Here is a 24,344-nt window from a genome sequence, read left to right as displayed (position 1 = left end):
TGCTTGGACTCCCGCGTGTACTGTGTACACGTAGAGAGCTGCTGTAGTTCAGCCTTGGCAGCTGCCCCACCGTTGCCGCTTGGCCTGAGCCGGTTAGGGTTCCCCTCGCTTGCCGTGCTTTGTAAGGAGCGGTTACTGCCTGAAGAGCACAAGGCATAACTTCTGTGTCTCATCGTACCCCTAAAATCTGGTTTGCTTTCTTGAAAGTTTTATTTTTATTTTTTTAAGCATGCTTTTACATGATTTTTTGATGTAATTAGTTTTTTCAGCGTCACTTGTCTCTAGTCCTTTCCTGGGTTTTTTGTCTGTGTGGCAGGGATGGCTGAGTTGCACCTGAAAGATCCTTTAAACCACTACAGTCAGTGACCTAGTGCAGATACTGGTTTTTCTTAATTTGCATAACTAAACTGCGTCTTGGTAAGGCTTGTCTGTCGCTGCAGTGGAGGTGACCATCTCTGTCAGAGGAGTAGGGATGGCAGGAATAAGTTGTTTCGGCTATGTACTTAGTGAACAAAGCTGGTTGAAGCTGGGCACCTTTATTCTGACCACAGTATCCATAAATAACCTTGGGATTCAACAGAGCTCAGTGCCTTTGTTCTCAGTTTGGGGTTGGGGGGGCAGTAGGGGGATGTTCCTTCCTTCTTCAAAAATATATGGTGTTTTAAATATGGAAATTAATAAAAATTCTAGTACTTAGTTCTTAACTATTGGTTTCACGGCTTACAGGGAACTTACAAAAAAATCAAAGATTGAACTCTATATTAAAACTTTGAGATCTCAATCGCTTTGGAAAAAAAAAAAAAAACCAAAAAAAAACAAATTGCAAAACATATTTCTGGTGCATTTCAGAAGTATCCATGTTTAACTCTTTCACTGCCATGGATGTGTATGAGCTGGTTTGACAGCTGCTACTAACAGCTATTTTCAAGTCAGTGGAAAGATTGAAGTAAGTCTGGAATACTCCTAATCATGATAAAAAAACTTTCTTCCATGGGCTTGTTGCTAGTAGACAATTCCTGATTGTCCACGTAACATCTAAATAATTTCCCATTTTGGGTATCTTCTTCCAGCCCAACACCCCAGCTCCCCCTTGTGCTTCTTGTAAAGCTTCATAGTGTTGAAATGTCTTTGCCTCTCTGTGTGGCTGGATCTCTTCACCCTGCTAAATTAAAAAATGCTTGTACCTAGAAATCACCAGTCCTGCACATGGGTTCTTAGGGATGGTTCTAAACCAGAAGTCACAGATCTAGGTTCAGCTATGGTTTTTTTTTTTTAGCGACTTCCAAAATTTTAGTTGAGTTCTTGTTTGCAGTTTGACTTATTTCTAAAAAGCCAAAAAATGTAAGCACCTAACAGGGTGTGGAAGAATACTTGGGAATACTTGGTGTTCTGGATGAACTTGTTATAAAGGGAACATGATGTCAAGAAGACATCAGTCTAAGATTTTGAAATATTCTGGGGGTTTTGGGGTATGTTTTGGTTTTGTTTGTTTGGTTGTTTTCTTCCTGAATCCTTTGTCATTCTTGTTTAAAGATGCTTTTCATGTTATCTTTTGTTTACAAAGACAAGGAAGAATTTCACAGCTTATGTGCTGAGGTATTTAGAATCTTGATTCTCTTTAGTGGTAGATAATTAGAAATGATTAACACTTCCATTTCAGATGAGGCTTTTCATTTTGCAGTTGGACTCCCAAAAGAAATTGATTCAGTCTGGATCTCTAGTGTATTTGCAGCTGTAAGATGGCTAGGCAATTCATTTACAGTGTAGACAGCAGTCTAATTAACTGTATGTATGTAATTTTGAAAAGCAAAGCAAAGCCAAGTCTAGATATTGCAGAACGTTAGCACTGTGAAGTTGTTTTGAACATGACTAAAGGAGAATTCTTGTTTCTAAAACTAAACCTGCAACCAGGAAATACAAGGTAAGTAGTCAGATTTGGTAGAAAATGCGTCTTGGTTACAGATGGACACATCTGCTTCACACAAAATGGCCAAATATAATTTTCATGCTACTTAGCTGAGTAATCCTTAAAACTTTTCTCCATTCCCTGTTCACTCCCGGCCCCAGATATTTGAGATTGAAAACTCTACTCTTGATTATTCGTGATAAGACTAAGAACCTTGCTGTAAGATGAAGGAACTTCTTCCAAGTAATAAGAAATACATATTAAGCTTGCTTTTTCTTACTCTCACAGTTTTAAAACTTAAAATTCTCTCATGAACAGAGAAAAAGTATTTTTTTCAACAAGATATTTTTGATAACTTTACATGTTCTTTATTCAGAATTGAATTTTCTGACATGCCTCAGAACTTAAATTGTTATTGTTAGGTCGTCTGTAACTTAATTAGTGCTAATTGGTTTTGTGATTGACAGATTTCTTAATAAAATATAATTAAACATGTTGGAACACAGGTATAAGATAAGTATGCAGCTGGTTCTTATCTGCATTATTAGGTTTATTGTAGAATACCTTGAGCAAATCATGAAACCTTCATTGCTGTTAGTGACATTGTTTGAAAACAAACCTTTAAATGCTTTCAGGTTTATTTGTTTTGCTTTTTAAAATTTAAAATAGAAACTGTTACATCTGAGGTTTATGGGGGAAGAATGCATATTAACATAATAAGGTGTTAAGATTTGATACAGTTAGCAGTGACCAAAACCCCTCTGAATACTTGACAGTAGTATTTGGAAGTTGATTTGAGCACAACACAGAAGTTTTAAGTCGTTGTTGGATCTCTTTGGCTTACTTGTGTGTATGTGTATGTTTGAAGCATAGAGTTAACAAGGAATCATCTTTTGATATTTAAGAATTATCCGGAGTGTAAGTATTTTTTTTTTTTCCTCTAAGTGTACATATTGTCGTATGTAATTCTGTGGATATCTTTACAAAAACTGTATTTTCTTCTTGCAGTCAAAGCTGGAGGTATGAGAGTGTCTAAAAAGCAAGAAAACAGACCTGTTGAGAAAAATGCTAAATCTCCAGGAAAAGAAAAGACAAGGTATTGCATTTCAGGGCTTGTTTCCCCCCACTCCATAGTTAAAGTTCATAGGTAATGGGCTGAAAGTTGAAAACAAAGACAACTCAATGTCTGAAGAGTTTAATTCTTAATTTAACTTGTGCAATCTATAGATAAAAGGCAACTTTGAGGTAATTGTTGACTTAAAACAAAACAAAACAAAAAAAAAAAACAAAACAAACAAACAAAAACAACAACAAAAAAAAAAAACCACAAAAAAAAAAAACAACCCAAACCAACCAACCGAAAAACACAAGCAAAAAGCCCTAACTCTTCAAAACCTGAGGACAGTGCCTTGAAATTAAAGACCCAGTCTGAATCTCCTCTCTGTTGTCATGTGTTATGGAACAGAAAGTAAAACAATGTTTTGTCTACCTGTACCTAATAAAGTAATGGAGAAATAGTGGCCAGTGAAATGAGACTGAATTGTAGTCTGTCCTCATTCCGAAGGAAACTATGCCCACACCTCCCACCCCCCACAAAGAGTCTGTGATTGCCTATATAGGCTATGTCTCACATTTCAATCTGAAATCTATTTTGTTTTTTTTCTGTTTTTTTTTACTTTAGAAGGTTATTCAAGCTATTTTGCCCCCAAATGAATGCATGCTTCTACTTTTGAATAAGGTAGTAGCGACTAGTTGAAGTGGTCATCAAAAAATATTTTCTTACAGCTTTTTCAAATAAAGCAATATTTTTCAAAAATATGTGCACTTTTCTTAACTATCACTTAACAGAAAGTTAAGTTGAGCAATATAAGGATAAGAGGGTGAAATTTTAATTCCTTATGGTGTTCCTGAAATTGCATTAGAGTCCAGATCCTAAGTGGAACATAGTGCTTAAATAGGATTTAGTCACTCAAGTTTTTGCTTCTATTGCAATTTTAAACTTTTTATGGCCACCCAGCTTGGATGCTCCTTATCTCACCACATACCACCTTTTTTTGCACACGAACTTCCCTTTAAGAGTCTGCAATTCTTTTGGGGCATATCTAGAACTGCATAGTTATTGCAGAGCACCTAGCAGCCGTCATAATTGCTGTGATGCTCAGAAACCAGTCAGTGTGACACTAAGGTTTTGTTCAAAGGAGCCTGATCCAGTGATTTGCTCTTGGAACAAATCTGCTGTGTCCTGATAGCTTGCTGGGCAAGGAAGTGAAGTACATATCCTCCTCCTTATGATGATTAGGGTATTTGTGTCTAGGTAGATGCTTCCTATTGAAGATTCATAGAAAAAAAGACTCACAGAAAAAGACTTGAGACTCATGGGGATAAGACAAAAGGTAATGGTTGAAGTACTGTGCCTGGGGAGGTGGCTCTAAAATTCCACTCAGTTTCGTAACTTGTGCATTTAATACTGTCACCCTTTTGTCGGTGTTAAAAATAATGTGTAAGTTGAGACTGGAACTTGTATATCCTTCTTTAATGAGTGCTCCTGCACCTAATGCACACTTTTTTCTAGCCCGCTAAAACATTAAATTTTTGCTGCTCAGTGGCCCAGCTCCAGAAGGAAGCATAGTTTGATCCCGTAGACTCTTGAGAGCAGATGAAGGGTTTGTTCCCTTGAGAATGAGGGCAGCCTGGAATTCATTCTTCCCTTGAAAACTGTTGAGCATTACTTCATTAGGTATGGATAGGAAACACATCTGTTTTTGCTTTGAAAGTGACTTTGTCATCTTACTATGGAAAAACACTTGTAAGAACTTGTATTTTTACCTATAGGAGTGGGCTCCGATTTCTGTCCAGATATAGATTCTTCTCCTGTAGTCCCATTTTGGGAGTAGTTTTATGCATAAAAATAAACTGGAACAAAACAAGATTAAATATACTGTTGTATATCTTAAGAACAGAGCTCCCTTCAAGCAGTCTTTGCATTGCCCTCATGATAGCTTGCTCTGGGCTTGCTGAAGAGGCCTGTCCAAATTGGGAGCAGCTCTAGAATCACGTCTTTAATAAAGCGTATCTTGGAACTGTCCTGAAAACTGTATCTTACTCCTTCCAGTGCTGGGGGTTTAGGGACACCGGTTACTTCTTGCCTATTAGACAGGAGCCACTTATACTATGGAGTTTCTGTAGTACCCAGGTAACCATTTGAAAAGCCTGGATTAAACAGGTTAGGTAAGTGGTCCGAGTGACTTTGTTCTGATTCGCACTTTTTTCCCACACTGATATTTAAGTTCCCTATATTACTCTTGATAAACAGATTTACCTCTGGTGTTTCTGAATATCTTTAGTTGCTGTCAAGAAGGCTTCCTTTTTAGTTGACTGTATGTACATTGCAATTATAGTATTAGAGTGTCTGGCAGTCACTACAAAGTACTGTAATCTAGTAATGCCATTGTGAAATAGATTATTTTGCCAGGAGTTAAAAGGAAAGCTTGTGACTAGACTGACAGCTGAACACAGTTTTTGGACCAAGATGTGATTTTAATTTTTTTCCTCTAAAATGTTGTAATCAGCTGGATGATTTTTCAATTAACTGGGTATAGCCATATTTAACACTGACATATTGACACTATTTCTTGGCAGGCTGCAGAAATCACCACTAGGTTTTTGTTTGTCTGGGTTTTTTCCTCACTGCCTTGGAGCACACTAACCAAAAATACAATTTTTGGAACAAAACTGACTTTTTTCCTACTTACTAGCTCTCTGTGCCGGAATCAATGGTTACTCAATATAGTATACATACCTTGTTGGGATGATGGATTTCATTGTCAGGTTGCAGTCACAGAGAAGTCACGGAGAAGTCTGTAAAGTAGTTCAGTAGCTATCATATACAGACTCCTTGCCTCTAAATTTCTGATTCAGATGATATTATCTGAGAGGCCCAAAGTCACTGTCATATCTTAAACTGACTGCTAAGAGTTGTGATTGGTCTTGTCAGGAGCTGTGCTTTGAGATTTAACTCTGGAAAAGAAAAAGCATGCTTGCTCTGAAGTTGCTGTGTAATATACAAGATAATAGCATGCAATGCATCATGCTAATAACTAGATGCCTGCCTGACCGTTCTCTGACAGTACATCTGGCTACACCTCATTATTGATGCAAAGTTTGGTGTGTTCTTGGTTTTGTTGTTTTTTAGTAACTTGGGGGTTTTGTTGGTTCATGTTTTTTCTGGAGTTAGGTCTTAATTTTCATTGATTGACAGTTGTCTGGGTGCACTACTGTGTTTCTGAAGTCATAATTACCTGATGGCATAAACAGATCTTGAGTAATTTACATTTGTCAGTGTGGCAAACTGTATCAATTGCTACACTGAAAATTCAGTAGGAAATGTGTCTTGCCTGATCCACAGAATCATTAACTTAACTAAAGCAGTATGTGCTTTGTCAAGAGTCAGTTTTTAGGTATCTAGTTTCATGTGCAAGGGTAATAATTATTTTTCTTAACTCCATTTTAAGCTAGAGAGGTGTCACGGCAAATGATGGTATCATCAGAGGAATGTGCAATCCAGAGTTCTTCCTGTTGCTGGACTAAATTATTTCACGTCCACAGATTGTTTATTTGTGGAATATTGTTGACGTGGTTGTTTTTTATTGGAATATGAAGAAGGTTATAACCTTGTGCAAAAAGTTCTTGCTTTAGAAATTTCTGCTGTCAAAGCAAACGCTCCCCAAAAGGAGAGTGTGTTTTTTATTTTTTTTTCCATGGGTCTATATTGGAATCAAGAAAATTACGAAATAAAATTTTGTAGTTTTGGATATCAGTGCTCAGTCTCTGTGAAGCTACAGTGTATAAAAAAAACCCTTTTGAGATCTTTAAGGATATTTTATATAGAGAGTTTTGTATATCTAAATAAAATAGCCTGCAACACAGATTTTGCTTTGTTCTATTCTGAGACAGTATACTTTTTTAAAATATTGTATAGCCTGTAATGTGACTAAAGGATTTAGCTCCAAAATCTAAATTTCTATTACAAAATGTTTTGTATTAAGTCAGAAAAATGAAAGTGACGAGTGTTTCTGTGAGATGGAAATACTAAATACTTATTTCTTTTGCTTTACAGTGCTATTGCCAGTTTTTCAAAAACTCAGAACATGAGTGTCTTGGTAGCAGAAGTACTGAGCAAAGTAAGTACATCTGGAAGTACAAGATACGTGTTTGTCAGGGCTTCTCCATAACACTAAACGTTAAAAAAAAAAAAAAAAAAAAAAAGTAAATTTTCCTTAATCTGCTGTCACCTGACATTTGTAGGTTTGTCATCTACCTCTAAATATTCTTGAGATGATCTGTTTCTTTAGCAGTTGCGTGGCTAAAATGCTAGATGGCCAAAAAGTAACTGTCTTTCTGTGTTTATTCTGCTCTGTTTGATTCCATTCGTATTTAACACTAAGTAGCCCCAGGTATGTATACCTGTTACAGAAAAGTACAGCAAGATATTAAGGTGTGTCTCTTTTTTAAAGTGATATGTTGATTTAGATTTATTGAAATGTAGGGAACAATTATCAGTGACATAGTAAGTTTGTGACAGAGCTAGGATTACAACCCAGAACAAAACCTAGTCTTCAATTCTTTATCTGACTGTGGAAATAGCTTTAACATCTGCAAGGGCGCAACTTAGAGAAGCAAAAGATAGCTTCCTGAAGGAGATGGGTGTTGTCACTGACAAGTGCACAGTGGATACTAAGATGGCAAGGTAATGTCAGACACCTATATGTGAGCCCCAAGACAACAGGCACAGCATATTCCAGTGTTGCCACAGATGCAGCCATTTCACCTGACAGTAGAGAGTCAAGCATCTTCTTGACTTCTCCCTCAGAAATACTATGAGATCGTTTAAAATTTGTGTCACAAAGCTCTTGATGGACATCATTATGCTTACAACTACTGTCCAGTATCTCTTGCTAGGCTGTTGATGCAGATTCTTACACCTACTCTTTGCAAGAGCTGATTTAACAAGTAGATTTTTAATTTGCATGCTGATCTGAAGATTTGACAGTTATCTATTTTTCATACACTTGAAGTCTTTAGATTTTGAAGCATACAGGAGTTCCTCATCCATAGAGCTTGGTAAAACATCAGTTGCATCATTTTAACATAAGCCTTTCATCAGCAGATGTGATTATAGCTTTAGTATGTAGATACTGAATTTTTGCTCACACTTATTAAGAACAGATACAACTCATCCTGTTTCTCTTCCACTTTTCCCTATCTCCTCTGTTCTGACCTACCATTTTTTTCTCCTTTTGGTTTCCGGACTCTAATACATGAAGCTTCCTCAGTAATTTAGAAAGTGATAATTAGATACTGTAATGATGATGATTTGCGTGGAAAAATAAGAACTTGAAGCAACTTACTGTTAACTCTGGCATACTGATTATTTGCTCCACTTTCCTTATCTTGCCAGTTCATTCTATGAACTACTGAAAAAGGGCAGAGGAAAAAAAAAATCAATAGTTCACTGAAGCTAGTCAGGCTAATATCACTTTGAAAACAAAAATTATAATTCAATGTATAGAGTCACCATGAGTGTTACAAATTGATTATTTGAAGTTTTCGTGGAGTTAGGTTTTACTCCTGTTTTCAAACTATTTTGATATGATGGAATTTTGGAAGAAAATAACAGAAAAGCTGTATTTATCACAACTTTCCCCCCCACCCCCTTTAACATTACAGATGAGCCATAAAATTCATGCAGCAGCATTACAAGTGGCTCACCAAAAGCCACAGCCTGCCTTGGAGAAGTTCATACTGCCTAAAAGGATTTACATTATTCAACAGCCACGGAAATGTTAACATTTTCATTAAAATACTCATGTTTCCTTAAAAGTGAGTTTCGATTCTACCTAGCACTTAGCACACTGTGGTAAAATGATCAAAAGCTGTGTGCCTTGTATCTTGCTGTATTTCTGTTACAATAAAATATAAGAAGAGTTACTAAATGTACTCGGGATTTATTAAAATATCATGGCTTCTGTGTAACCTGGTTTTATTTGTGTACAGTAATTACTCAATACCAAGAAGTTTTAACAGCTTTACTCTTACTGTGTGAATTTTGAGTGAAGTACTGGAAACTGTCAGCCCTCTTCTCTTTTTTTTTTTTTTTTTTTACTTAATTTAATGATGGCAAAGCTGAAGTGAATATGATTCTAAGAAAGCAGGTCACAACTGAAAGTCATGGTTTTTTGTTTTAATTTAGTCTGAGGTGTTCCGTGCTGAAGGTACGCCTTAGGCTTACTGCATAATGAGAGACTTCAGAAAGCCCTGGGAAAGATTCCCCTGCAGTAGAAAAAATGTTTTTTTCTTGCATTTCTTTCTGTAAGGAAACCCAACTCCTCTGCAGAGATGCCTCTGCTGGGATCCAGGCAGTAGGAAGAACCGAGTGAACAGAGTCTGCCTGTGTGAACCCCTCGGGCTGGGGAGGATGCGTGAAGGAAGTACCTGACTGGGAGCTGAACCTCTGGGATGAGAGGGCAGGTGGGAGGGAGGAGTTGAGGCGCAGAGAATGCGGTGATGTGCAGGTGGAGTTTAAGGTTGGTAGAAAGGGATATGAGGCTGAAAAGCAATGAGACTGAGCAGGGACTAGTAGTAGTAGGGTCCTGAGGGGTCAAGCTTAATCATAGTGAGGAGCAATTGTAAATACAAGCACAGGAAGTATTCTTGAGCCTTGCCTGCCCATTCTGTCGCCAAAAGATGATAACTGGACTTCTTGCTCTGAATCTGATTCTGCTGGGACTTTTTTTAACGTAGTGGCTGCAGATGTATATGCCACTAAAATTGTAGTCAAGGAGTCCAAATAGACTTAATGTGAAAGGTGATACTCAGAAATGTTTATTTTGCCAATGAGGCTTCTTTTCATAGTGTATTTTCCACATGACTACAGTGGAAATCTCTTACAAACATATGAAACACATTCCCTCTTAAATAGAGGTGTTCCAGGTGGATTACCCAGAATCAGTGTTACCATTTAACAGGAATGTCTGCTTCATTTCATCCATCTGTAAAATGTAAATAACTTCATATGTTGATTCAAGATTAAATTATGATCGCAGGAGGTGGTGATTAGTAGCATGTGCAATAAATAGTTTGGTTACACCTCGAATAAGTAGGAAAAATTAAAATAGGGCTGCTCCTATGAAGACGACTATTTTTTTTTCTCTCATTTGCCTTAACTGACTGGTAGCTACTTGTAAAATAATGTCACTGTTATCCTGGACAATGACAGCAATATAGTTTATGGATGTTTAAGTTGTAGGTACGGGATTTGGAAAGCAGCTAGTTCTGCTTTTATATCATATATAGCACACTTTCCGCTCCACAGGCTGACTATATAAATAAATATGAACGTAAATGATGAAACATGATTTGAGTTAAAGCTGTCCATCATGTGTGAAATGATTATTCATGCTATCAAGGCCAAAAATAGTGCCATGCATATACTGCCTACAGAAAGTATATTAGTAAAATCTTTATAATTCTAATCTTTACCGGTTTTGTTTCTGAAGAAAGTCAATGGCTAGTGAAAATTACAGGATCTGATTCTGAGGGTGTTTATGAACATTACTTTCTATGGAGTAAGTAATCTGCTTCTGGGAATTTATGTGTGTTCTAGCCAAGGATTTAATGCAAAGTGAGATAATGTAGGAAAAGTATTGCCTTTTCCGGTGTTATACCTAACCTTCCCCTGGATGCTAGATTAACTAGATGCTCGCATGTTCTGGTCAATTTGTTCTTAACATACACCTGAGTGAAGAAGCCATTTGAATACCCTTTCCTGGTGCCTGGAAGGGATGGGACATATCCTGGCACACTGTACGAATGGGTAGCTGTGGTAAGTTGCTCCCTGCTGTGAGGAGTTACTCAAATACTGTGGGAATGGAGATACCTGGGATCCCTATTCTTCCACTCCATCCTAGAGTGGTTGGGAACATTACCATCCTAGCTGGGAATTCGACCTGTTGCTGCAGTGCTTCATCGCTACAGTTGCGTGAACACCCATGGTGTGATCTAACATTAACATCACTGCGAGTGGCAGCAAATAGACCAAAGGATCCTTACCCTTCTGTTAGTTCCTTATTTGATTTTTTCAGTTTTGGGTATTTGGGTTTTTTTTTTAAAGGAATGTTATTTAAACTTCAAAGTAGTATGTTCAGGGTAGGGACGTCATGCTCAATGTAGAAAGTAGCGATAGGAAATCATTGTTGTGACATAAATACAGTCATTGCTCATGGATGTAATAGTTCTGTTTAAAAGGTCCTGTGTACTTCTCTGTGCAGTGCACATTGAGCAGGTTCAACACTGTGTAGATGAATTAAGTAGAGACAGTAACTCAAGTTCTGGAAGTACCATTTCTACTGTATTGGCAGATTGGAGTTATGCAGCATAGGCTCTGCACATGCTTCTAGGAAGCATCAGTCCTCCTGGAAAAATTATTCCGTGCATGTCCTGCAGCAGTGCCTAGGATCTGTGTGTGTACAGAACCTATCTGGAGTGATGGTATAGTAGTTGCAAACAGCCTAGCATAAAGCCTGTTTTAATGCAAGGTATCTTCCATGTTCTACCTGTGTAAGATTTTCGGCTGTAAAAAGAGGACCTAACAAGAAGTCAGGAGGTCTAATTTTGATAAACTCAGTTTCATGGTTTTACTAAACGTAAAGCAGGTGCAAGCTCCTCTTCTGCTATAACACACACCTTGTGCAGCAAGAAATCCTGGCAACTGAGCTATTTCATTTCCTGCTTCTGTAGGTTGTTATCACCTGTGAGAGTATTACAAGTAGCGTTTCACACTTGCTTTTTGTGTCTATAGCACTTAATAGTTTTTGGAGGGAATCTGAAAGATTTGTATAGAGAACAAAGGAAACTCTTTGGCTCAAATATTTTATAATTAAGAGCACTCCTTTTTCAACCAAGTTGGTCTTTTACTCACCTGTTGTATTTTGACAGGTGCATTATTTGCTCTAATTTGTTTCTATTTATTAAGGTGTCCAGCTTATAATATTCTTAATAACAAGAGCTAAACAGGAAACTAAAACCATATTTTGAACATCTAAATAATAGACAAAATAGTTTTTCATCCTGTTTGTGCCTTCTGTTCTGTGTGTCATTTTAGTTTGTGTTTGCACCATCCTTGATGATACTATGATGAACAGGTTGTGTCTTCTGTTTTAGGGAATTTGGTTTATTTGGTTTGAGTCTTAATTAGCACTTTGCTTTCATTATTTAAATACGAACTACAGCTAAATTCACAGCATAAGGAACAGCTCCAGTTGGTTTGCTAGAAAAATCAAAACCTTGCAGGAAGCCTATTTTCAGGCTTCTTGAAGGTTATTACAAATGATGCAGGCATTCAAGAAGAATGGTGTGATTTCAGGAAACTATTTCTTCTGTCAGTCTTTATTTCATCATTTTGATGGACACAGTGTTGGTTAATATACAGTTGTTTTTATCTGTAGACCTCAAAGCACCTTACAGAGGTGGGAATGACTGAAGCCAATTGGCAATGAAAGCAGTGGAAACAGATTTAAGTAAATGTTGATTGATTCAACATATTGGTGAACTTGACAATGTCACACGTTCTGTTTGATGGCCTGAGTAAGACATACATGTTTTGCTGGACTTTTCTGCAGGGATGAATTTCCTCTTGGGCAAGGAAGCATCTCTGCCTTTAAGCACCTGACACTCCCAGGTTGGGTGGTGCTTGACAGAGCTATGTGGGAATTTGGCAGTGTGCAACTTTTAACTGGTCTGGAATGAACTATAGTATATGCTGCTGAATGTACAGACAGGTCTGAATCAAGAGTATGTGAGTTCTGACTTGCATGAAGCTGCAGCAGATGAAATGTCAGAGAAATTAAAATTGTCAAATCTGAGAAGTTGCAATAAAAGAGAACTATAACAAAAGACTTAATTTTCATAAATAAATATTAACTGTTGTTTAAAGCTTCTATCCCTTCCAAGATATACTTGTTCAGCCTGTTCCTCTCTAAGTAGTACTCACAGATTTGCAAATCATTTCAAGCACAGTAACCTCTTCCTGGTGTACAAAACCCAAAAGTTCTGGTAACTGGTACACACATGAGCCCAAGCATTTACTGAGCCCATCTTTAGTTTCAGTGGTAGAGGAGTATATTTCTAAAATATAAAAAAAATTCCTTGGTCTAATCGGTGTCATCTGTGATACTTACATTGTGACTGTTTCTGTTGTGCATAGCTCCTGTAGCAAGTTCACAGTAAAGCCCCTCTGGGTTTCAAAAGCCAGGCTGTCCTTGAGGAGCCATGTTTCAACATGCTGCCGTTCCTCTTGGTCCTTTCCTGCATCTTCTAGACTGTCCTCTCCTGCCTGGCCTGAGCAGGACAGATGTTTGCAGCTGATCAGTGTAGCTGGAGGAATGTGCACTTCACACTTTTGGACCAGTTGCAAGTTAAATCTTTTTAAAGAGGGTAGGTGTCATGAGATTCTTTGCAGATACCAGGGTGCCCTTAGTTTCGCCTTCCAGGCCTGTCACGTTGTCTGACTGTTTCTTGTCCTCCGCACAGTCAGCTGACGGGCTGCTGCTGTGCCAGTGTTCTGCAGAACACATTACTGAACCAGGCGTGTACTCTATTTTCAGTCTTGCTCAGCTGCTGTAAACTCCAATGGCGCTTTGAGTCTCCTGGTGAAACCAGTCGTAGTTTTCCCTTTATTCAGCAAAGCTATGCAGAGGACAATGGTTCAAGACAAGAGCATGTTTATTATTCTTGTCAAACCTGGCCATGGATTCTACTCCTGGCTGAATTCCACTCTTGCTGAATTTTAATGAAAAAATTTTAGATAATTTTATTAACAGAAATTTCAGTTTGGCACTTCATTTATAACAGGCTACCAGTGTCTAGTTCATTCTTCAGTTGAAGAGAAGGACTATTACAATTCTGAAGTTTGAGTATTGCTGATTCTGCAGCTAAGAGGGACTCTCCAACTCTCCAGTTGTTTGCTAACACTGAAGGTACTGTAGAGGTTTGTGACTCGTATCAAGAGTCGCTTGAGAAATTTCAGTTCTTAATTATTATGCATATACTGGTTTTGCCACAAGAGGTTGCTGTATGCCTACAGCTTATTCAGGTTCTGCCAGCTGAGCTAGCTGCAGAAAACACAGCGATTTTCTTACAAGGAGGTATATTTTTAATCTGCTGGAAAAGTTTCAAAGGAAAAAATAAAGAATTAGTTTATGAAAGCATCATTTGGTATTTCGCAGAGGACATGGCTCCCTAGAAGTTGTAAAGATACAAAGGGTGTAACTTGATGGTAACAAAAAGCGGGATCTGATTCCTTATCCTTCCTGTATGCTCTGTGTGGAATGAAACCTAGAACGAGAAGTAGGGTGAAGTGCATACTACACTGGTATTGGGTAAATTTACATAGTCAGTGAAGATTTGCTGGTTTTGTAGATGCTTTCACATTATATTTCTAAATGTTCTTACTTCAGAACAAATTCATTGCTTCGTGAACCAGGCAACATTGAAAAGTTGGATACAGCCTTTCCTATTCGACAGTTACATATAAAGGGGTGAAATTTCTGAAACTGACTTCATTTACACACAGCACTGTTCTCTTGTATTTTGGGTTTACCTCTGGTGATTAATTCAGAAGGTATTTTTCTATAAAGGAAGGATTATGACTTTTCTTAAGCTATTATAAAAAATATTTTATATAACAGCCATCATTTTAGTTGCACAGTATGCATTTACTGTATATTGAAATAGAACAGTCATTAAAATGAAGATTGACTTTAAAACAAATACAACCTTCTACTTTAATTGTTCATAAGTTTCTTAAATTCCTTCTGGCTTAAATTTTCCATATTTGGCATGTTTTTCCAAAGTTAAAGAGTTGGTGCAAGCTCTGAGCTATCTTTAAGCTACACAAGCCTGAAATATTTGTTCTTTATATGTTATTATCAAGAAACGCCAAAAACAATGAAAAGTAAGATTATTAAAAAAAACAGCTGAAATTGAAAACTTTTAACTTGGTTTATTCTGTGGATCTCAGCCTTAAAAAGTAAAACAAGTCAAAAAGCCAAATTTAGAATGAGAAGATTCTGTTGGAGCTGTTCACAGATGTCAGTCAAAGATGGGTAGGCATATAATTGCTTGTCCACAGTGTGCCTGCATTTGAACTCTTGTATATAAAAGTCTTTTGATGTTTCTAAAGACAGTACTTCAAAATATGTTATGAAGAGCTCTCCAATTATGTTGAAAACTAGCTGCTAGTCCTTTAGTAGCATCCTAGAATTGGCCCTGCTACCTTGAACTGTAATGAATAAAAAGAAAAAAAAAAAAAAAGGGGGGGGGGGGGAGGAGGGGATGGCAAAATGTCCCCAAGCTCTGCAGACCTTGTCTGTAAGGAATTTAAAAATTTGTCTGGCAAAATTGGATATACTGCATGCTTCTGTTTTAAATGCCTGTACTGTTCTAAACTAATACGGTCACACTAAAAGAACTGAAGAACCTTAAGTTTGAAGCTAGTAGGGATGGACTCAGAATTTTTTTTTTTTTTTTTTATCAACCCTACCTTTCCTTTCAAAAGGAGCAACAGTCTAAAGGACTACTCACCTCTGGTATTTTCCCCAACTCACATACAACCTTTCAGTGGTGTGATGTATGCATTGCGCCTTCAAACACTGCCAGTGAGGCACAAAGTGTTTTGCTTTTATGGCTAGCTGAATAAAAACATTCTCATTTTAAAAAGCAGTCCCTGATATTTGTAACAAAAATGTGAAAGAATACTGTTTTCACTATGCTTTGGTTCCAGTTTGGTGGGGCAAAAAAAATCCCTTTTCCTGAGGAGCTCAGTAGCACTCTTCTTTTTCAGCAGTGTGCTTGTAGAGCTGAATAGCCAAAGAACTCCATTAGGTCTCTTTTGAGACAGTCTTTCCCAACATAATCTAAAAAACATAATCTAAAAAACCCCAAACAAACCCAAACCCTATCCTTTGCATCAGTTTATATTCATTATTTTGGTACAGGGAAGGAAAGGGAGGGAGGGAGCCTAAAAGGCAAAGAAGAAAATCTAGCTTGTCTCAGATTGCTCTGTAGGACATGTTACTAGTGTCTTCTTCCTGCTGCCGCCTCTTGCAGCAATTGTGCTTCCACCATTATATTCTATCATCATACTGTATTTTTTTTTTTTAAATGACTCTATAAAGAAATTGGAATGCTTGAGTGTCAGTAGATCATAGATGAATTGTCATAGGAGCGGAGAGACAGGAAAACCTAAGGAGATAAAAGGTCATTGGACCCAATTCTTCTTTCAGATAAGTGTTTCACTTAAGTGGTTTACATATATATATATATATATATATATATATATATATATATATATATATAAAAAGATAATTTTGGCAAACACAGTCCATCGGCAGTCTAGGTAGCCAAATCATCATGTACTGCTTCAACAGTCCTTAAAAATTCTTGTGTATCGTGTAAAAGATTCCCTAGTTCAGACCTTTAAATGTTTCAGATCATTAGTTCCAGTTTCTTAGCATCTAGACGTTTTTGTGCATAGGCAAGGAGTAACTGCTCACTCATTTACATTAATGGCCTTTAGAGCTGTCTGAGTTAAAAGAGGGCTACGTGAGAAATTCTGAGCCAACAAGGGTTCTCAAAAGTGTAGGGATTCATCCTGTACTTTCTTGGATTTCAAGCAGGATGCTACATAAAGTGCATTACAATTTCTTCCCTACATTTTTCGCTAAATTGTATTGCTTGTTGTTATTGTTGTTTCCTGTAACCAAGAGTAATTTCTAAAATACTCAGTCTATTACGTTCTCTTAAAAGATTCCCTGATCCCCTTAAGTAGTTCTGCTGCTGAAAGTGAGACGGATAATATTATTGTGCTGGGGTTTTTGGTTTTGGTAGCGGGGACAGGGCTACAGCGGTGGGCCCTGGGAGAAGCTTCTTGAAGCTCCCCCGGCTCCAGGTCAGAGCCACCTCTGGCCAGGGCCGAGCCATTTAGAGACAGTGGCTGCGCCTCTGCGATAATGTATTTAACCTTCTTAAACCTTTGTTTTATTTTCTCCTTCCCATTCCTGAGGGGGAAGATTCAGTGAGCAAGCGGCTGCATGGTGCTCAGTTGCCCTCTGGGTTCAAACCATGACAATTATGATTTTTCTAATTAGTAGCCCTTATCAATATTTCAAATGTCAGTGGCTCCTTAGGAGTTCAGAGGTGTGACCATGCTGCAGATCACCTGTAGAAGAAAGGCTAGAATCGAAATTCTGCTCGTTCTGAAAGTACAAGACCTGCTTTTGGTGTCATGTAGAATCTTAATGACCTCCTAACACTACTGGACCTGCAATACGCTATTCAGCTATACTACTTCTCCTGTAACTCCCTTTCTGTCAGTTCATATGGCAGTAGACTACTGGCATAAATACACATTTGAAGAGATGTATCCTAGGTTTTGTTCCTTGTGCTGCATGCATGCAGTTGGCTGTCTTGAGCAGGGCCCGTGCATGTGTTCATGGGTCATTACACCTGCACAGATTGAAGAACAACATTTCTTTTCTCATTCTAGACAAAGTTTACTACCCATCTCTTACCGTTTTCCTCATTCATTGGAGCAACAGAAAAGGCATAATTTCCCACATAGCTTCCAAAAAATCATGCAAAAGTTAAATAAGGAATTAATGCTTATCTGCAGACAAAATAGAAAACTTGTTGTGTAACTTCGATCTACTCTTGCAATACTTTACCAATTAAAATTGCTTTAGCCTGCTGTGTTCACTGTCAGTCCAGCTTCTGTGGTGAGGTAGGAGATGTACGAATCTTATTCTTTCTTTTCTAAGCAGCATCTGGTTTTGTGTAATGAAGCTATATGGATTCTGGCTTAAAAGTAATACTTAAACAAAAAATCATTCAGGTATAAGTATATATGCATGGAATATGTCTCTGCCCCCTTCACTTTGACTGTAGAACAGCAATTCCTATGATAAATGATAAGGCTTATTTCTTGTCCTACCTGCGTACACCTTTCAAAAGGGTACTCCTGACAGACAAGAAAACAGCACATGCTAATGCTGAGTTCTCCAAGAAGGTGTCTGCAAGATCAGACCTTACACAGAGGTCAGTTTTCCATAATTTTTTTAAAAAGTACATAATGGAAGGAGTTGGGAATAGGTGGACAGAATGGAAGCAAAGCATAGGGAAGGACAATAATTGAAATTGAGCTGGAAAACAGTGGACATAAAAGAGCACAGGGAACAAATTATTGCAATCAGTAAATAAATTGCAATAAATTTAATGGCATGTGGAAAATCCTAGTTGATATCATTGATTATTATTTTTTACTATTTATCCTATTAACACTTTTACAAAGTTGCATCTCCACCTTTGGAAGCTGTTGACAAATGAGTATCCTAAGAGATTAAACATCACACATACGGTAAGTTCTGATGTGTTAGCAGGGAAATTACTGAGGCTGTGTATTCAATGTGCTGTAGACAGCAACTGCAAGACCTAAGCTGGTGCATGTAGTGAGCATAAGGAAATTTGACATAGGTGGTGTTTGTAGCTTTATATTAAGCTTCACTCTAGTTTGGCCTGTAGAGCCCTGTGACCAACTTCTAGCCTGCTTTCATAGGGAAAACAGGCCTATATATAATCCCTGTGTGCATACCTACTTGCTCCCCTTCCTCTCTTTCCCCCATAGCTTTACAGCCACTTGGTTCATTTCAAGCAAAATCAACTGAGAGTAATACTTCAGTGGAATGGTATTAGTGGAAAACAGGTAACCACGATGAGACTAGCTCCTGCTATTTCCCACTGCACAAAGGTGGCATCACAGACAAAAGCAGACTGAGACATCATATAACTGCATACTGGATAGACATTATAAATGCTACTTTTACAAAGAACATAGTCCGGAACTTAGACCGTCTTAGACATCTGCAAATCTAACAGCCACAAAGCTGTTGAATATAAGGGGATGTTGGTTTAGCTAGTTATAGAACAAGTTGTTTTCTTAAAATCAGTAAACTGAGAATTTTCTACCAAATTACTATTTTGCATGAGAACGAATCTAACCGAATAAAAGCAGCTACATTGAAGGGAAGCTCCAAAAATTTTTAAAATTACCTTCTTTGAAAGAGCCCTCCAAAACCAAGAATTGAAATAGGTTGAGATGAGAAGCCCGAGCTAACATAAACAACACTGAAGCTGAGCAGAAGTGAAAAGTCTGATGTCTTATTTCGCTATGCCCCAGCACTACAGTGAACTCAACACTGCTGACATATTTCGGTTTGGCCTAAGGTTCCTGTTTTCCAAAAAAAAAAAAAAAAAAGGGCTTTAAAACTACTAGAAGCTTACGTAGTCAGTATGAGACTCTGAGGACAGCCATAACCTTTGTGAGAAGAAAAAAAAAGAGCTGAAGAATTTCAGAGGCTGGGAATGGACAAATTATCTGCACAAATCAGTGGAAGGAGCAGAGGGCAGAACAGTGAAAGTAGAAAAACAGCTGTGAGCTAAATTCTTCCTCGGAGTTCCCAGAAGGATCAGCTCCATGATCTTGCTGGGCACAGAGGTGAGACTGACTGGCCTGCAGTTCCCTGGGTCTTCCTTTTTTCCCTTTTTAAAACCGGGGGTTACGTTTCCCCTTTTCCAGTCAGCAGGAACTTCTCTGGACTGTCACGACTTACGGAATATGATGGATAGTGGCTGAGCTACTTTATCACTTGGGATCCATAGATGTATCTCATCATGTCCCATGGACTTGTGCATCTTCAGGTTCCTTAGAGGGTTTGAACCTGATCTTCTACACGGAAGGACACTTACTTCTTCTCTCAGTCCCCGCCTTTGCCTTCTGCCTCATGGACGGTGTGGCTGGAGCACTTGCTGGTGAAGACTGAGGCAAAGAAGTCGTTGAGTATCTCAGCCTTTTCCATGTCTTGGGTAACCAGGTCTCCCAATTCCTTCCGGAGAGTGCCCACATTTTCCTTAGTCTTCCTTTTATCACCAACATACCTGTGAAAGTTTTTCTTGTTGCCCTTGATGTCCCTGGCCAGGTTTAATTCCTAAAGAGCCTGTATCTTTGCATTCCAATGCTCCAGTCATAGGACCTGTCCCATCACGTCTCCGTGATGCCAGTACGATCGTAGCCCTGCAGGTGTGCATATGTCTCTAGCTCCTCTGGATTATTCCCCATGCTGTGTGTGTTTGCATAGAGGCACTTAAGTTGGGCCCCCGATGGAGCTGACTTACTGGCTGGAGTGGCTGGAATTCCTTTGTGCTGCTCTTCTGTGTTCCCTCTCCAGGCTCTGGGCATCTATTGCTGGCACTGGCATCAGACTGGTAGGAGTGGGATGGATTGAGGTTCCCCTCCCCTGGCAACTTTAGTTTAAAGTATTTAAAGCATTGCTTTATTGAGACAAATAGGGATGCACTTAAATCATGCCCTAGTTAAAAATATTTGATTCTGAGCTTTCCTGTGGAACAGCAGGACCTAAATCCAATTGACTGTAAACACTATTTCAAAACTTCTGGGTTCATATACAGAGGAAGAGAGAGTGAGCACTGGACCTGATGAGGAATAGATCCCAGAATGGTGGTGTCATAGCCGAATTTTTTGTCTCAGATTTCAGAGACTAAGACAAAATCCTAAAAGGCTGCCAGAACTAAGACATTTCCTCTGAGAGAGAGAAAATTCCTTTCTTTCCAGACATAAACCTCATCACATAAGCAAAACAGAGGGAAGAGAATGTGATTAAGAGGATTCTCCACTGGAAGAAAGAAAGGCTGCTGGCTGGGTTGCACACAGCATCCTACCCTTATTTTGGGACAAGTCTTCAGCTACTAAACTCCTGAAGTCACAATGAAAGAAGTGTAAGATAACTAATTGCTCTGCTGTTGTAACTGAGAGGCTTTGCCTCCATGTAGCTCTGCTCCTCTAATACCATACAAGGCAATCATGTCAAATGTTCTTGAGAGGATGCTCTTCTTGTATGTAAGCCTGTAACTTGTTTCTGACACATATATGGATTCTCTTTTGTACCCCTTACAGACACATTGAAAAGACGCTCTGTGAAATACATGCATAGTGTAGAAAATGTTATAGACTACTCTGGCATTATTTTGCAGTTAAAGTCAGATTTAGTTTTTCATGATGAGTTACATATGAAACCCTTACTGTTATTTATAAATGTATTTTGGACTGTCCCTACATTTTCCTTTTTTTGGTGTGAGGAGGATTCATTTTTGAATTAACTGTGAAACTGCATTGCAGAAATTACATGTAGGGAAGCTAAGCACTTTGGCCCCTATTCAGGGAATAGCTGGAGTGTTGGACATTTGGGGTGGAAAAGGCAAGCAGTTTCAGGTTCGGAGAGAAAAGCACATCAGATGAGTATTTCTGCTAACATTATCAACAGTTGTGCTCATAACAATGGCATTCAAACCACCACTGCTAAACCTGTGTCTTAATAGTTAAAAAAAAATAATCGCTTTAACACTAAATCCACTAATGTGAGATGGTTATCTAAATGTAAAAAAAGCAGCTAGGGATAATGCTCTGTAGTGGCTACTTTGATACAGCTCATCGGGGTTACCACAGGTAGCATCTACCTTAGGTGCACCAAAATAAAAATATCAGTACCTTATTTTCTTTTTCGTAAGTTCCCTTTTGAGCCATCTTTTTGAGAAACTAAGTACTTTAACGCTCTTACTGCTAGGCATAATTTTCAGCCTTCAGGTTCTGTTCTGCACCCTAGCTTTTCAGTATCTTGAAAAATACGGATAGAGAGACTGGAAACAGTGCCACTGCTGGTTTTACCACAGCTATATTCAGAGGTAACATCACCTCTCTGCATGTGCTCGCTCATCCCTTGTTTATATGGGCAAAGAATGCACTAGTTTTGTTTTTGTTTTTTCTCAGGAACATGCATGTTGCATGGCTTTGTGGTTATAGCCCCAAATCCTTTCAGAGGTGCTGCTTTCAAGGACGGAGCATGTCCCCTTCTGCACCGTGGGCAGGGGCCGCGTTCCGTGTTCCCAAAGGTGTAATTTCCAGTCTGGCTGCTTTAAATGCCTTGCATGGCCCAGTTTAGCAGGCGACTTGGATCTCTTGGAGATATCTTCTGTCATTTATACTCGGCTCATCATTTTGTCCCTTGCAGATCTTACAGTCAATAATGTCATTATTTCCAGGTCGCTGATAAAAAAGGCTGAATGATTTGAAGTGCGATCACCGCCCCTGCTAGGCGGAGCGGGATGAGGCCTCGGTGGGCTCCCTGGCGACGGGCCCTTCTGGGGCCGGATCCCTCAGCCCCGAGCTGTGCTGAGCTTTCACAACCCGCGTGAGGTCACGGGCACCCAAACACACCGTGATAGACGTGGCGAGAGGGGCACAGAACGGGCAGAACCTCGGGTGATCTGAGGGACGCACGCAGGAATTCCCCAGGCTGGCGGAGCCGGGGCGGTTGCGGTGACTTTACCGCGTCTCCAGGATGTTTTTCTGGTGCGGGATCCCGGCGATGGGGGCCGTGGGGGGATGCGGTCCCGGTGCGGGATCCCGGCGGGGGGCGCTGGGGGCGGGCGGTCCCGGTGCGGGATCCCGGCAATGGGGGCCGTGGGGGGATGCAGTGCCGGTGCGGGATCCCGGCGATGGGGGCCGTGGGGGGGATGCGGTGCCGGTGCGGGATCCCGGCGATGGGGGCCGTGGGGGGATGCGGTCCCGGTGCGGGATCCCGGCGATGGGGGCCGTGGGGGGATGCGGTCCCGGTGCGGGATCCCGGCAATGGGGGCCGTGGGGGGGATGCGGTGCCGGTGCGGGATCCCGGCGATGGGGGTGCTGGGGGCGGGCGGACCCGGTGCGGGATCCCGGCGGGGGGCGCTGGGGGCGGGCGGTCCCGGTGCGGGATCCCGGCGGGGGGTGCTGGGGGCGGGCGGTCCCGGTGCGGGATCCCGGCGATGGGGGCCGTGGGGGGGTGCGGTCCCGGTGCGGGATCCCGGCGATGGGGGCCGTGGAGGGATGCGGTCCCGGTGCGGGATCCCGGCGGGGGGCGCTGGGGGCGGGCGGTCCCGGTGCGGGATCCCGGCGGGGGGTGCTGGGGGCGGGCGGTCCCGGTGCGGGATCCCGGCTGGGGGCGGGCGGTCCCGGTGCGGGATCCCGGCGCGGGCCCGCGCGGAGGCAGCCGCGGGCCCTGCCCCGCCGCCCGGCCCCGTCCCGCCCCGCTCCGCCCCGCCGAGCCGGTCCCGTGTCGGGGCGGCCGCGGGGGTGCAGGGGCGGGGACTGCTGCCGCCCGCTCCCTGTGAGCTCATCCCGCCGACGAGCCCGGCCGGCCGCGGCGGAGCGCAGCCTGGGCCGCGCCGCGGGAGCCCGGGGGCGAGGTGGACCGGCCCCGCCGGCGGGGGTGAGTCCTCCCTCCCTCCTCCTCCTCCTCCTCCCCGCCCGGGCGTGCGGGGTGCGCCCTGCGCCCGGCCTCTCCGGAGGGCTGCGAGGGGCTCGGCGGCGGCGCGAGTGAAACTTTGTGGGCGAGGAGTGTGTGGGGCCGGGGCCGGGGCCGGGGCCGGGGCCGGGGCCGGGGCCGGGGCCGGGCCCGGCACAGGTGGGGGCAGGGAGAGCGCGGAGAGGCGCGGCCTGGGCGGCCGAGGAGGCCGGCGGGGGCCGGCGGGGCCGGCAGGGCCGGGGCCGGGGCCGGGGCCGTTGGGGCGGGCTGGGGGAGGCGCTCCCCGGGTGCTCTGCAGGGGCGAGGCCTGGAGCTGTCTGCGCGGCCGGGATTTCCGCCTCCCCGGCACATACTTTCACATTTCTGTGACTAGCACAATTTTCGTTCCTTTACGGGGGGAGATTCGGGGGGTGTGGGGGGGAATCTAGCTTTCAGGAAAACTTGATTTCGTTGTGGCTACTTGTTTTTGATAGTAAAATGTGAAGAAGATCCTACGAAGGACAGGAAACATTCCATGTTCGCGATTGTCTCATTAATATGAGTATGGCAGCTAAAGTTAACGAGTACGGCAAGGATAGCCGTGCGTTCTTAAGTTGGGGGCTGATCTGCCTAAGATGTCCTGGGCAGAGTTGTCAAGAAGGGGGGATGTTCAGCTATTTGCCTTTTTAGACTGGAATAGATGGTATGGGGGCATGCCTGTATCCATCAGGAATGACCTTGTTTTGGCTACTGAAATAGAAGGTCCTGCCCTTGTCGTTGTCAGTGTGCCTTCTGTGATCTCAAGAAGAAAATGATGATTTGTCTTCTAATATGTGAGTTACCAGTAATGTGTAGTAACTGAGTGTTTTATAATATACTTTCTAAAGCTTTCTGATTTCTCAGCAGCGTTATTTCAATTATTTGTTTGCCCTAACCTCATAACGTGTATTTATTGGTCAGAGAGTAAACTGGGTTCTCAATGATTGTTTTCAAAA

The 24,344-nt window shown here is 41.1% G+C and overlaps 1 protein-coding gene across 4 annotated transcripts in view; it reads left to right on the top strand.

Moving 5' to 3' along the window:
* Positions 1-7,026: 7,026 nt before the first annotated feature.
* The window catches only part of TANC1 (tetratricopeptide repeat, ankyrin repeat and coiled-coil containing 1), a 115,228-nt gene continuing 97,910 nt past the window's right edge, over positions 7,027-24,344 (top strand). For 2 of the 4 annotated variants that reach the window (XM_032992652.1, XM_032992650.1), the window contains exon 1: positions 7,027-7,086. The gene's annotated coding sequence lies outside the window, so the exon portion shown is untranslated. Of the gene's footprint in view, positions 7,087-23,186; positions 23,335-24,164; positions 24,183-24,344 lie in introns of those variants that run through there. The other 2 variants (XM_042783819.1, XM_032992651.1) reach the window with 2 other exon arrangements.

Source organism: Tyto alba, unplaced genomic scaffold (assembly GCF_018691265.1).
Source record: "Tyto alba isolate M040663 unplaced genomic scaffold, T.alba_DEE_v4.0 Super-Scaffold_7, whole genome shotgun sequence".
Lineage (NCBI taxonomy): Eukaryota > Metazoa > Chordata > Aves > Strigiformes > Tytonidae > Tyto > Tyto alba.
This window is presented reverse-complemented; position numbering and strand designations above follow the sequence as displayed.